Source organism: Anabrus simplex, chromosome 1, assembly GCF_040414725.1.
Source record: "Anabrus simplex isolate iqAnaSimp1 chromosome 1, ASM4041472v1, whole genome shotgun sequence".
Taxonomy (NCBI): Eukaryota; Metazoa; Arthropoda; class Insecta; order Orthoptera; family Tettigoniidae; genus Anabrus; species Anabrus simplex.
Window position 1 is genome coordinate 561,467,154 of NC_090265.1, and position 13,124 is coordinate 561,480,277.

Below are 13,124 nucleotides of genomic sequence, written 5' to 3' on the forward strand. Positions count from 1 at the left end.
GATTTTACTTTCTAAATATTGTTCCTTTAACACAACCCATTTGAAAAATGTCTCGTCTACTTCCCGTCCAATCGATAACCTTAGTATTCCCATTTGATCACAGAGCCCTCTGCTCCTATCCACGGGAACTAGCAACGCCATTGTTGCTATGGTAACACTTGTGGCGACGGCGCGGAACGCTAGACAGCGCTACTAGTAGTATTAACAGCCCAAACAGGGTAGACCTACAGTGGATATGAAGCTGTTTGACCTTGCTTGAACTGTGTTGTCATATCATTTAAAATACACTATGAGCCTCGAGCTGAAGGCGACCAGGAAAAGCCTCACTGAAGGGCAGTGATACCATTAACTCAGGTTGTGCGTTATTCCAGTTAAAAAGTACGAGAATAAGACGAATGTAAACATTCGTATAGGCACGTGCGCTGATCGTGTATCGTCAGTTCGTGCTACAGAGGGCGCCTGGGATGTACTGTAATGTGTGACAGATCAGCTGCGACAACATACTTGTCATGCTACTACTGGTATGAGGAACAGCGCTGCGAGGTGAGATACACATTCACATAATTTGTACTTTAAACATTTCTAATCAAATTTTTTTTTTTGAATCGTGTTTTGTTACTAGAACTGGGTTGAGTTATTTTCGTATCCTCCTGAGTTCACGGAAGTGTGCCAAACAAATGATCTGCCTTAACAATGTGCCAAATATATGATCTGTCTTAACAGTGACGTCAAATGAGACAACACAGGAAATGTATTAATTAAGGAAGTGTACCTGTATACGACATGTAACACTATTTATGTTGCAAGATGCCTTCACTGCATGTTACTATCGTAATGTATTCTTCGGTACTCGATGACGATCAAAAAGCAACGCAGTAACAATGGTATGGACCTTAGAGGATGGAAACAGCTGACATCCTGTTTGGCAAGTCATCTTCTGAATATTATAATCTAAAACATGACCTCTAAAAATATGTTGATATGAAATTATGCACCACTTTTGTGCAAACTAGATACAGCTATTATGAATGAGAGAACGAAACGTTAGGTTATTCTTAAATGCTTCTTATCGACTTCAGTAGAATATAATTATAGTAGTTGTTACTTTGAGAATTTAATACATGTGCGAATTTAGTCCTTTTTCTCTTGGAAGAATATAAGATAATTAATTAGGAAACTTACGCTCCTTTAACATTTTCGATAGACATCGCTCTGTCAGAAAGCCTCTTTGAATGAACCACGCACCTCGGTGATCCTCTATTCGTATTCAGAACTATGACCTCTTCTTCCATAGCGTGAAGTTATTGAATGTGCCCACCCTGTATAAACTATGTACAATAATTTCTCCCTAGTCTGCATGCACATAACAGGTTCAGTTTTATGTAAAAAAGGACATCATTTTTGTTCATATTAACATTACTGTTTATTTGCAGAAATAAATTATACATAACAAAATCCCTTTTAGGAACGGTTTGAAAACCCAAAATATCATTCGCAGTTTTTCTTGTTCTTCTTCTACGGCTTTTTCGATACCCTTGTGGGGTGCCACTGTGTTGCACATGTAGGCTTAGCTCTGTTTCATGGCTGGATGCCCTTCCTAATGCTAACCCTGTGAAGAGGGATGTACTGTATTCACATGATTCCATGAAAAGTCTATCTTTGCATTCAAGACACCAGTACACTGTGTCTTTACTTGCAGCAGAGGAAATTCCTCTTACAGTCATTAAACACCAGAAAATGTGTATTTCACCCCCTGAATTAAGAATGGCCACTAATAATCAGGAGTTAATCAGGATTGACATTACAGGTCCCAGAAACACATAAATTTCCTCCGTCTCACTGGCTCCCCCTTTTGAATTGTGACCCCGAAGTAGGATTTTCGAAGATATTGGAGTTCAAGGAGGACAAATTTGGGCAAATATTAATTTATAGGACGAAGAGTAAGGGATTGGAGTAACTTATCACGGGAAATGTTCGATAAATTTCCAAATTCTTTGAAACTGTTTAAGAAAAGGCTAGGCGAACAACTGAATCGGCCACCTGGACGACAGCCCTAAACGCAGATCATTGATTGATTGATTGATTGATTGATTGATTGATCGAATACTGAGTCTAACCATCATCTCTTTACTCATACCTTCTAAATAGCCTCTTATGTTGTAGCTTACCCTATTTAACTGCCATTATTTCTTCACCTAGCCCAATTACCACGTAGCTTCTTTGTAACTGAGCCTCCTGCCACAGTTCCCATCATTTCTCTCTACTTTAATATCTGATACTCCACGTTTGCAAGTAAGATGATCATGTTTATGGGTTCACGTCCCACTAACTTCTTTTACGATTTTCGGTGACTCCGATGTGCTAGGATGTTGTCCCGGAATTCTTTTATATGCCAGTAAATCTACCAACACCAGGCGGTCGTATTTGAACACCTTCAAATACCGTCGGGCTGAGTGGGATAAATAGAGTCCACTCAACTTACAGTACGTTCATGAGTAGCAAAATAGGCCTGAAAACAGAATGATGTTACATTATTTGGTCTTGCAAGTGATAAAAATCATTGTTATCCGTATTGAAGCTACTGAATGTAGGATGCTAAAAGGTTTGTTTTATCACCTATTCAATACATATAAATTTTATAAATTAGGAATTTATTATTGATTCCACTTGAGACATGTTTCGCCCTTCATTGAGGGCATCATCAGTCAAATTATCACCTCAAGGCAAAAAAATCAGGTACCTGGTTAGTAGTTGACATGCACAAATTCTTAACGTACCATCGATCATAACTGGGCTCTTTATCTAACTTGGGATACACTATAATTCCATTTCTACCGTGCTGGGAAATAAAACATCCCAAGTATTTGGAATTGATACATCTGCTCTAATTTTCTTTTCCTACTTAACATTCTATCTGCCTACTTGTTTTCTTCCCTTCCGATGTCTTTATCTTGGGTATACTGTATTCACATTCATATCATAATCGCTGCTTATCTCTTGATGCTGAATTAATTATTAGGTAGAGCTAATCTTTGAACTCACTGTTAATGTGATACTTTAAAATATTGAATAATAATTTTTATGTACACAAAAAGAAAAATTTAGCGGAGAAATTCAGTGTTCGACCACTGAAGTTCTTTTTGTGCGTGGTATCGGTATACACAATATTTTTAGTCTCCAAATTACGGGTAAAGTTGGTTTAAGAGTAAAAGAAAACGTCGTACTTGTTCAGTTTTTATCATACCCGTTGGGCATTTAAAATCAAACACATTCCTATGCAACGATGCATTCACGACAGCTAGTTCTTTCATCATATGTCATCATTACGCATTTTGTTATTTAAGAGTCCACTAAGTGTTGTGTATAGGCCGCTGAAGTTCAGTTTATGGAACTTTTATCTGCCGAAAAGTAATTGTTTTAGAGAGCTCACACTAAAATGGAAGTGAAATTACTATGCCGAGTTTGATACACACAAAGGGAATATTGAATTTTCTCGACCGCATTATACTCGAAATAAATATACATACATAAATAAATACATACATACATACATACATACATACATACATACATACATACATACATACATACATACATACATACATACATACATACATTGAGTCACAATGAAACTCATACACGATCGTAATCTATTTGTTTCATTATGAACAGAAAGTTGGGTGTGATTATATTCATCATACCGGGCGAGTTGGCCGTGCGTGTAGAGGCGCGCGGCTGTGAGCTTGCATCCGGGAGATAGTAGGTTCGAATCCCACTATCGGCAGCCCTAAAGATGGTTTTCCGTGGTTTCCCATTTTCACACCAGGAAAATACTGGGGCTGTACCTTAATTAAGGCCACGGCCGCTTCCCTCCAACTCCTAGGCCTTTCCCATCCCATCGTCGCCATAAGACCTATCTGTGTCGGTGCAACGTAAAGCCCCTAGCAAAAAAATATATATATATTCATCATATTTTTATGTGCAATGTAACGTGTATATGTCTTATTATTATGCCACTACTTGTTAGTTATCTTGTCCATAAATTAACACAAGTATGTCTGATTCGTTGGTATTATGCTGCTGCTCGAGGTCACAAAGAAACTCATACAGACCTCGATGGACAGGTATAAACACTGTACGTTTGACTGTCAAGTCTAACTACTGCTAAAATGTTTTCATTCCTCGTCTGAAGGGGGAGGCGGGCCGCCTAGACGGTGAGGCCGTCTCTCAGGCCGGGAGATTTGTTACGGTGAAGGAGATGCTCGGAGAAGGTGAGGGGGTTGGCGGCCGTGGCCTATACTAGGAACTATCCCGGCATTCACCTTAGTGCAGGAGAATGGAAAACCACGGAAAACCATTCTCAGGACAGCCGCCGGCTGGGGCCAACCGTGAGGTCCAGACCTGTCCCGTCTCCCGAATGCAGAGGCGTAGAGCCACGGTAGAGCCGTGGCCACCCCTCCTCTCGGTTGGCCGGTCAGAGTGCAGAGCTGTTGGACCACTGACCAACCGTGACCACTTGTGGGTCAAGACTCTCTCTGCATCCACAGACCTCAAGTCCAATACGAAACGCAGGAGACAAGTTCAGTATATCGTCAAGCGTTGCGAAGTAAAAACCAAGTTGTGTAATAATGAGCCGTCATAGAGGTTAGTCTTCGAAAGAAGATAGAGAGTTGATTTTTTTTATTATAAAACACAAAAATCATTAAGAGAAATTGACAAAATTGTGAACAAAGTCATTCAACTGTGCAAAGTGTTATAGTTAGGTATAAAAGTACCAACCGGATTGAAAATAAGGACAAAGAAAAGAATCTTTAATTCCACAGACGAACGTTTGACGCTACGAGAGGTTAAGGAGAATCCAATGATTAGTGCTCCAAAACTTGCTGTAATGTTTGAGGAACATACAGGGAAGAAAGCCGATCCAGAAATAATTAGGCGCATTATCAGGAAAAGTATAAGTATGGAAGAGTAAGTACGAAAAAACCATTGGTCAACAAACTGAATAGAAGAACAGGTTACAGTTTGTTAGAGAGCACATGGGAAAAGATTTTGACTCCTGGGAAACGGTAAATTTTGTAGATGAAAACAAATTCAACCTATCAGATGGGAAGGTTACTGTCAGAAAACCGAATGATGAGCTAAAACCTACTACTATGCATCCAAGGGTTAAAATACGATGGAGGAGGTGTTTATGTTGGGGGTGCATGGCAGCTAGTTGTGTAGGGAAGCTGACTTTCACTGACGGGATAATGGATAAAAATATGTATTTGAACATACTGAAAAACGTCCGCCTCTGTGGTGTAGTGGTTAGTGTGATTAGTTGCCACCCCCGGAGGCCCGGGTTCGATTCCCGGCTCTGCCACGAAATTTGAAAAGTGGCACGAGGGCTGGAACTGGGTTCACTCAACCTCGGGAGGTCAAATGAGTAGAGGTGGATTCGATTCCCACCTCAGCCATCCTGGAAGTGGTTTTCCGTGGTTTCCCACTTCTCCTCCCGGCAAATGCCGGGATGGTACTTAACTTAAAGCCAAGGCCGCTTCCTTCCCTCTTCCTTGTTTATCCCTTCCAATCTTCCCATCCCCCACCAAGGCCCCTGTTCAACATATCAGGTGAGACCGCCTCCCTCACGCTCCAGGACACTGCCCTTGAGGCGGTAGAGGTGGGATCCCTCGCTGAGTCCGAAAGAAAAACCAACCCTGGAGGGTAAACAGATTAAGAATAAGAAGACATACTGGAAAACAATTTACCTGCTAGTCCTCAAAAACCTGGAATACATGAACAGTAGAAGTATTATCAGGATAATGAACTCAAGCACAAAGCTCCAATAGTGAGAATGTGGCTCCTGTGTAACTGTCCAAAGGTGCTGGAAACACTCCTCAGTCGCCAGATGTAAACGTTATAGAGAATTTGTGACATCACTTAGAAATGGCAATAAGGTAAAATAGGATTTCCAACAAAGGTGAACTGAAAGCTGCTTTACGCGAAGAACGGGAGAAAACAAGTCAATCATACTGCGAAATATTGGTACGATCCATGCCTGCCCGTTTGAGAGATGTAAGACGAGCCAACAAAATACTCAGTTTGTAGGTGATTGTGGTGGTGTAGAGGTAGCGTTCCTGCCTCGGCCAGGTCAGGGATTTTTACCTGGATCTGAGGGCTGCTTCGAGGTCCACTCAGCCTACGCGATTAGAATAGAGGAGCTATCTGACGGTAAGATAACGGCCCCAGTTTAGAAAGCCAAGAATAACATACATTCGTCGCGCTGACCACATGACACCTCGTAATCTGCAGGCCTTCGGGTTGAGGAGCGGTCGTTTGGTAGGCCAAGGCCCTATGTACTTAACACCACCTATTACGATGGAAGTTTTTTTCGAGACGTATGGTCTCTATGAATATAAACATCGCATATTATCTACGTCTTTGGGGATATTATGGTACAGCTGATGATTGATTGTCGATTATTGCTCTTTCAGAGTGATCGAGGGAGTTAGCAGTGCGGTTAGGGGCTATGTAGCTATTAGCTTGCAGTCGGGAGATGGTGGGTTCGAACCCCCACTGTCGGCAGCCCTGAAGATAGTTTTTCCGTGGTTTCACTTTTTCACACCAGGCATATGTTGAGGCAGTACCTTACTTAAGGCCATAGCCGCTTCCTTTCTACTCCTGCGCCTTTCCTATCCCATCGTCGCTATAAGACCTCTCTGTGACGCTGCGACGTAAAGCAATTTCTAAATAATAATAATAATAATAATAATAATAATAATAATAATAATAATAATAGCATGTAGCCTCCGAAGAGGCCTGGTGCAGGTCTTTTGATTTGACGTCCGTAGGCGAACTGCGCGTCGTGATGAGGATGACCCAGGACCTCTGTGACTAAAGGCTAGCACGCTAACCATTTAGCCATGGTTAGCCACAGCTTAGGATGCAGGCCTCTCACCGCTAAATTCCGCGGTTCAAATCCCGCACACAATATGTAAGACAAAGCGGAGGCGGGGAACAGGTTTTTCTTTACGTTTTCACTGTCATCAGCATTTCATTGCCCTAGGGGTGTGTAACAGGCTTCGACAGTCAACACATTTCGTAACCTCGCCGCTAGATGGGGCTTCAGTCGAACAACTGGACCGAGCTCGATAGCTGCAGTCGCTTAAGTGCGGCCAGTATCCAGTAATCGGGAGATAGTGGGTTCGAACCCCACTGTCGGCAGCCCTGAAGATGGTTTTCCGTGGTTTCCCATTTTCACACCAGGAAAATGCTGGAGCTGTACCTAATTAAGGCCACGGCCGGTTCCTTCCCATTCCTAGGCCTTTCCTATTCCATCGTCGTCATAAGACATATCTGTGTCGGTGCGACGTAAAGCAAATAGCAAAAAGAACAACTGGAAAACAAGCTGTGGATTGATACAGCTACAGCATTTGCTTGGTGACAACGCGGATCATTCAGCAAGGAGTCGTACATATAACGAGCTCCGTCCCCGTGGTATGTAAATGCGGTTAAATAAATCAGTCTGGTATATAGATAAACATCTGCAGGGCGGATGAATTCCAACACCTCACCTTCTCCGAAAACCGTCAGATGTAGATAGTGCGACTGTGTCTATGCGTAACATTTGCAGAGCTACGATATTTTACATTACAAAATATTATTATTATTATTATTATTATTATTATTATTATTATTATTATTATTATTATTATTATTATGTCCGGCTCCATGGCTAAATGGTTAGCGCAAGGCTTTACGTCTTCATCCAACAGACAGTAAAGATCTTGTACTTCGATCATTCCCTTTACCTATTCTCACCTATTACATGCAGTCAGCTAACGGTATAACACATGTATATACATTAACCGAGCTGGGTATGAAACATAATCTTAGTTTTTAAAAATGGCACGCAGTCTGTATAAGTGTCTCATCATCTTTACACATGCATTATAGTATTTTAAATCACACTGTACTTACTATATTTATAGGCACATAATAATAATGATAAATATTTTCTTTCTTAATCCGTTTACCTACCAGTGTTGTCAACCCTCAGTGTTAGCGAGGGATCATACCTCTACCACCTCAAGGAACGTAAGCCCTTTAAGGTCTGGTAGGATGAAGCTGAGGAAGAGGACTAGTACTTCAGCATCAAGAGGTCAGCATATGGCTTTAGGTCTCCATCCAACAGACTTTTTTCAAATTTCGTGACAAAGCCGGAAATCGAACCCAAGCCTCCAGGTGTAGCAGCTAATCACAACAACGACAGTGGTGTGCAATAAATAATAATAATAATAATAATAATAATAATAATAATAATATCATAATTCTTCGGTGGTAAGGAGATGGATTTGCTCCTATTTACGATTAATAAACATAGTATGGATAATAACACGGATATATTGATGTATTTTAAACACATCACATAGCACACGCATTGGACTACGTAACACACCATCTTCTAACGTAGTGAAGAAACCAACGGAAAAAGACACATTTACACAGCTTTCATGTACGTGTTTTAATTCCGCACATACACTTCGATCGCATTTAAAAAAAATTAATTATTTACCTCATATTAGCATAATATATACTTATATGTAAACAAAATAAGAAGAGAATTATTCATGTTTTGAAATGATGAATGTAATCTTCATTGAGTTGATAGGAAATGAACGTGTCTCCAACACAGCACAGCATACTGTTAATGCAGGAAGGAAGCTATTCACTTTCGCACAGTGGCATTTTCTTCAGCGCAGCGGTCTGTTCTCGCGCTGTACCACTGAATCACACTTACAATACAATAAAGGAAACTAAAATTAAAATCATTACTTCTTCTGTCACGATGACTGTGTGTGTGTGTGTGTGTTTTTTTGCGTCTGCTACCTCCAGAGGCCCGGTTTTGATTCCCGAACACGCTGTCGAGCTGAGCAGTGCTGAGGGCTAGTTCGCGGCCCGGGTTCGATTCCTAGCCCGGTTACCTGCATCTAAGGCTAGTTCGTAGTCTACGCACCCTACATTGGATAGTTCGTGGCCGGGTTCGATTACCGGTCAAATCAGGGATTTTTCTGAGTAGAGGTAGGTTCGATTCGCACCTCAGCTATCCGCGAAGTGGATTTCCCACTTTTCCTCCAGGCAAATGCCGGGATGGTACCTAACTTAAGACCACGGCCTGCTGTACTAGAGGTCAGGGTTCGATTGTAGGGGAGGGTCGAACCCACACAGCCTGATAATTATTAATATTATACAAATGCTAGGCTGTAAAACTCAGCCCCGACAATTATTGCAGCGTTGTGATTGCACAATTAAGTACTGTAAAAGAAGATGCTATTCACGGGTTCGATTCCCGGTCAGATCATGGTCAATTACGTTAAAAAAGTGCAATAATTGTTTAACTGACTTATTCTTTACTGGAGCAGAAGATGCTATTCACGGGTTCGATTCCCGGCAAGGTCAGGTATCACCCGAAGCCTACAAGAAAGGTCTAGGAATGTAAAGGAAGCGGCCGTGGTCTTAATTAAGATACAGCCCCAGTATTTGCGTGATGTGAAAAGAGGAAACCACGTAAAACTATCTTGACGTCTGCCGACATGGGGCTTCAATCTGGCTAGCCAACCCCAAGACCATACAGACTTAACACCTTAACGATTATGGTTACTATGCAGAGTGGTAGACGGATTCGTAGGAATATAAGATACAAAGAGTGCAAAAAGTCATAGAACACATATCTCCTCGTCACTCGATGGGGGCTACATACATTCCATTCCTAACACAGTCGAATAATGGAAACATTACTATTATCGTTATCTCTCTACATATACATCGCCGTGAACACAATCACAGTTAGAACTTTTGTACAGCCCACATGTGGTATCATGTAAATTGCAAACGAATGCATTCTACTATAAGACACGTATGATTGTATGCTTGTCCTACCGTCTGACTATACAAGTGTATGAATAAAATTAATAAATTAATATTCCTCAGCTAAATGGTCGGCGATGAGGCTACAGAGGATTGGCCTGCCGAGTCGGGGGATACTGCTCTCGTACCACACTTCAAATTATGATCGAACTTACAAAATTATCAACGGCAACTGTTTGCTTCTAATAATATTCATTTTTTTCTATATCGAAGAGGTGATGGAAATTTAATAGAATCAGAATCGATGATAAATACAGCAGATAGCCATAATGTCATTTTTTTTAGTTTTTCCAGTTTTTCAATAACACATTCGATGTCGTTCCATTTATTTTTGGCTTTCTAGACCGGGGCATCCATCTCACTGTCATGCCGTCAACCCCTCACTCCTAAGTTGTGAACCCCTAGGGGTGAATACCCAGGTGTCTAGAGGTCCGAAGGGCCTGCAGATTTCAAGGGACTTATGGTCAGGATGATAGATCATCTCAGCCGTTATTCATGGCTGATCAATAATAATAATAATAATAATAATAATAATAATAATAATAATAATAATAATAATAATAATAATAATAATAATAACCGTAGCCTACCAAGCAACCGCTGCTCAGCCCGAAGGGCCTGCAGGTTACGAGGTGTCGTATTGTCAGCATGATAGATCCTCTGACACAATCTAGGTTGCCTGCGTGTCAATTTTAACGTTTTGTTTTACTCTACTAAATAATAGAGAAACTGAAATTTGTTTACACGGCACACTGCTGTTAGCTTGCAACCGGGAGACCTACCTCTACCGTCGTCAGCCCTGATGTTGGTTTTCCGCGGATTCACATTTTCACATTAGACAAATACTGAGACTGTACCGTAATTAAGGCTACGCCCGCTTCCTTCTCACTCCTAGGCCTTTCCTACAACTATCTGCGTCGGTGTGATATAAAGCAAAAAAGAATGGGATTCTTCTCACTCCTCTACCATATTCATTCTTCTTCTTCTTACGATATAATTAAATCGCATTCAATTACAATAAAACGAGGATCATTTACCAAGAAACGTCAGAGATTTGTATATTTGTATAATGTTATAATTTTTTTACATACATAATCAATGTTCCGAAAAAGCTGAACATAATGTTACATATTAAATATGTTATTTGAAAATAGAGATGTCATCAGTGCATCACTATTAGTGAATTCAAAAATCATAAAAGATTATTATTATCATTATTTATTTTTAAATTCTAATTTCTATATTATGTAGTATTAAGAGAAATTTAACATTCTCTATATTTTTATCACATTTATCTGCTTTGTTTTCTAAATATATAAATGCATTATACAAAATCACTAATAGTGATGATTTTTTTTTACTGGGGGAGTTGGCCGTGCGTGTAGAGGCGCGCGGTAGTGAGCTTGCATCCAGGATATAGTAGGTTCGAATCCCACTATCGACAGCCCTGAAGATGGTTTTCCGTGGTTTCCCATTTTCACACCAGGCAAATGCTGGGGCTGTACCTTAATTAAGGCCACGGCCGCTTTCCTATCCCATCGTCACCATAAGACCTATCTGTGTCGGCGCGACGTAAAGCCCCTAGCAAAAAAAAAATTCTATTTTAATTCACATATTGAATATATCACAATATGTTCTACTTTATTTTTGAAATATTGATTATGTATGTAAAACATACTCAAAAAATGGGGCTTTGAGAAACTTGCTACACTTCGGTCAGACGGGGCTACAACCCTCGCAGTGGTGTTAATGGCAGTTTTTCTACCTTCTAACGACCTGATTGGCTTACAAACATATACCTTCAGAATGTTACTGTTACGATATTAAAAAATTTGAACTTACGTCAAATCATATTTTACGCAAAACTGGAGGAGCTTTACTCCCCCCACCACTTCGGAAATGAAGTCTCTTACAAGAGTTGGGCCAAGAGAACATAGATAGTCAACAGCTTAGCATAAATAATGCGTCAGATAAGGAGGAGAAAAGGATATCTGACCGTAAAACTAGGCCAGACCAGAAGCAGGGATAGACATCTGTCCGTAAAACTGGTCCGGGCGATGAGGAGGAGGAGGGAAGGTATTACCCCGTCCCGTAAGACTGAGACAGACGATGGGGTGGAGGAGGAGGAGGATGAAGGGCATCTGTCCATAAAACTGGGCCAGACGATGAGGAGGAGGAGGGAAGGAATCTATCCGTAAAACTGGGACAGACGATGACCAGGAGGAGGGCATCTATCTGTCGGATGGATACGCAAAGCCTTGAACAGACCTCACGATGACACAGGAGCACAACAAAGTAGAGATGCGTTTTAGGAGAAGGAAGAGAAGGAGTGATCATAGTTATTTGTCCGTCAGATGGAGATGTAAAGCCTTCCCCTTCCAAAATGGTGACGGGAAGGGCAACTGTCCGTAAAACTGGGCGCAAGATGGTGACGGTGTAGTTAGTCCCCTCCAAGATGGGTCGGAGAGGACATCTGACCATAAAACTAACCCCTTTACGTCGGGAAAGGCATCTGGTCGTAAAACTAGGTCCTGTAAGGTTAGACCCCTTCTAAGATAGCGTCGGGAAGGGCATCTAGCAAGATGCATCGGCAAGGACATCTAGCTGTAAAACTAGGCCCTTTGAGGCTAGATCCCTCCAAGATGGTGTCGGGAAGAAAATTTAGCAAAATGGTGTCGGGAAGGCCATCTGGCCACCTTGTGAGGTTAGGCCGTTCCAAGATGGCGTCGGAAAGGGCATCTTGCAAGATGGCGCCGGGAAGGGCATCTAGCCGTAAAACTATAGCCTGTAAGATTAGGCCCCTCCAAGATGGTATCGGGAAGGGCATCTGGCAAGATGGCGTCGTGAAGGGCATCTAGCCGTACAACTGGGCTCAAGATGGCTACCGTGTAGTTAGGCCCCTCCAAATGGCGACGGGAAGTGCATCTAACCGTAAAACGTGGCCCAATATGGCGACAGTGTAGTTAGGCCCCTCCAAAATAGCGCCTGTAAGGAGGTGGGAGACATCTAACTGTAAAAACTGCGTCCAAATGGTGACTTTTTAATTAGGCCCCTTCAAGATAGCGACAGTGAGGTTAGGCTTGCTCTCGTATTCAAAATTCGCGCCTAACACATGCTTATGTTGGTAAACAAGAGCACGTGGTCGTAATAGTAAACAAAACGTGGAGTGAGGTTACGCCCCTCCAAGATGACGTCTGTGAGGTTAGTCTTGCTCTCTT

General features: G+C 41.5%; 1 protein-coding gene across 1 annotated transcript in view; it reads left to right on the forward strand.

Annotated features, from left to right (window-relative positions):
• Nucleotides 1-231: 231 nt before the first annotated feature.
• The window catches only part of LOC136857145 (major facilitator superfamily domain-containing protein 6), a 174,242-nt gene continuing 161,349 nt past the window's right edge, over nucleotides 232-13,124 (forward strand). Inside the window, exon 1 of the mRNA XM_067135562.2 lies at nucleotides 232-543. The gene's annotated coding sequence lies outside the window, so the exon portion shown is untranslated. The remainder of the gene's footprint in view (nucleotides 544-13,124) is intronic.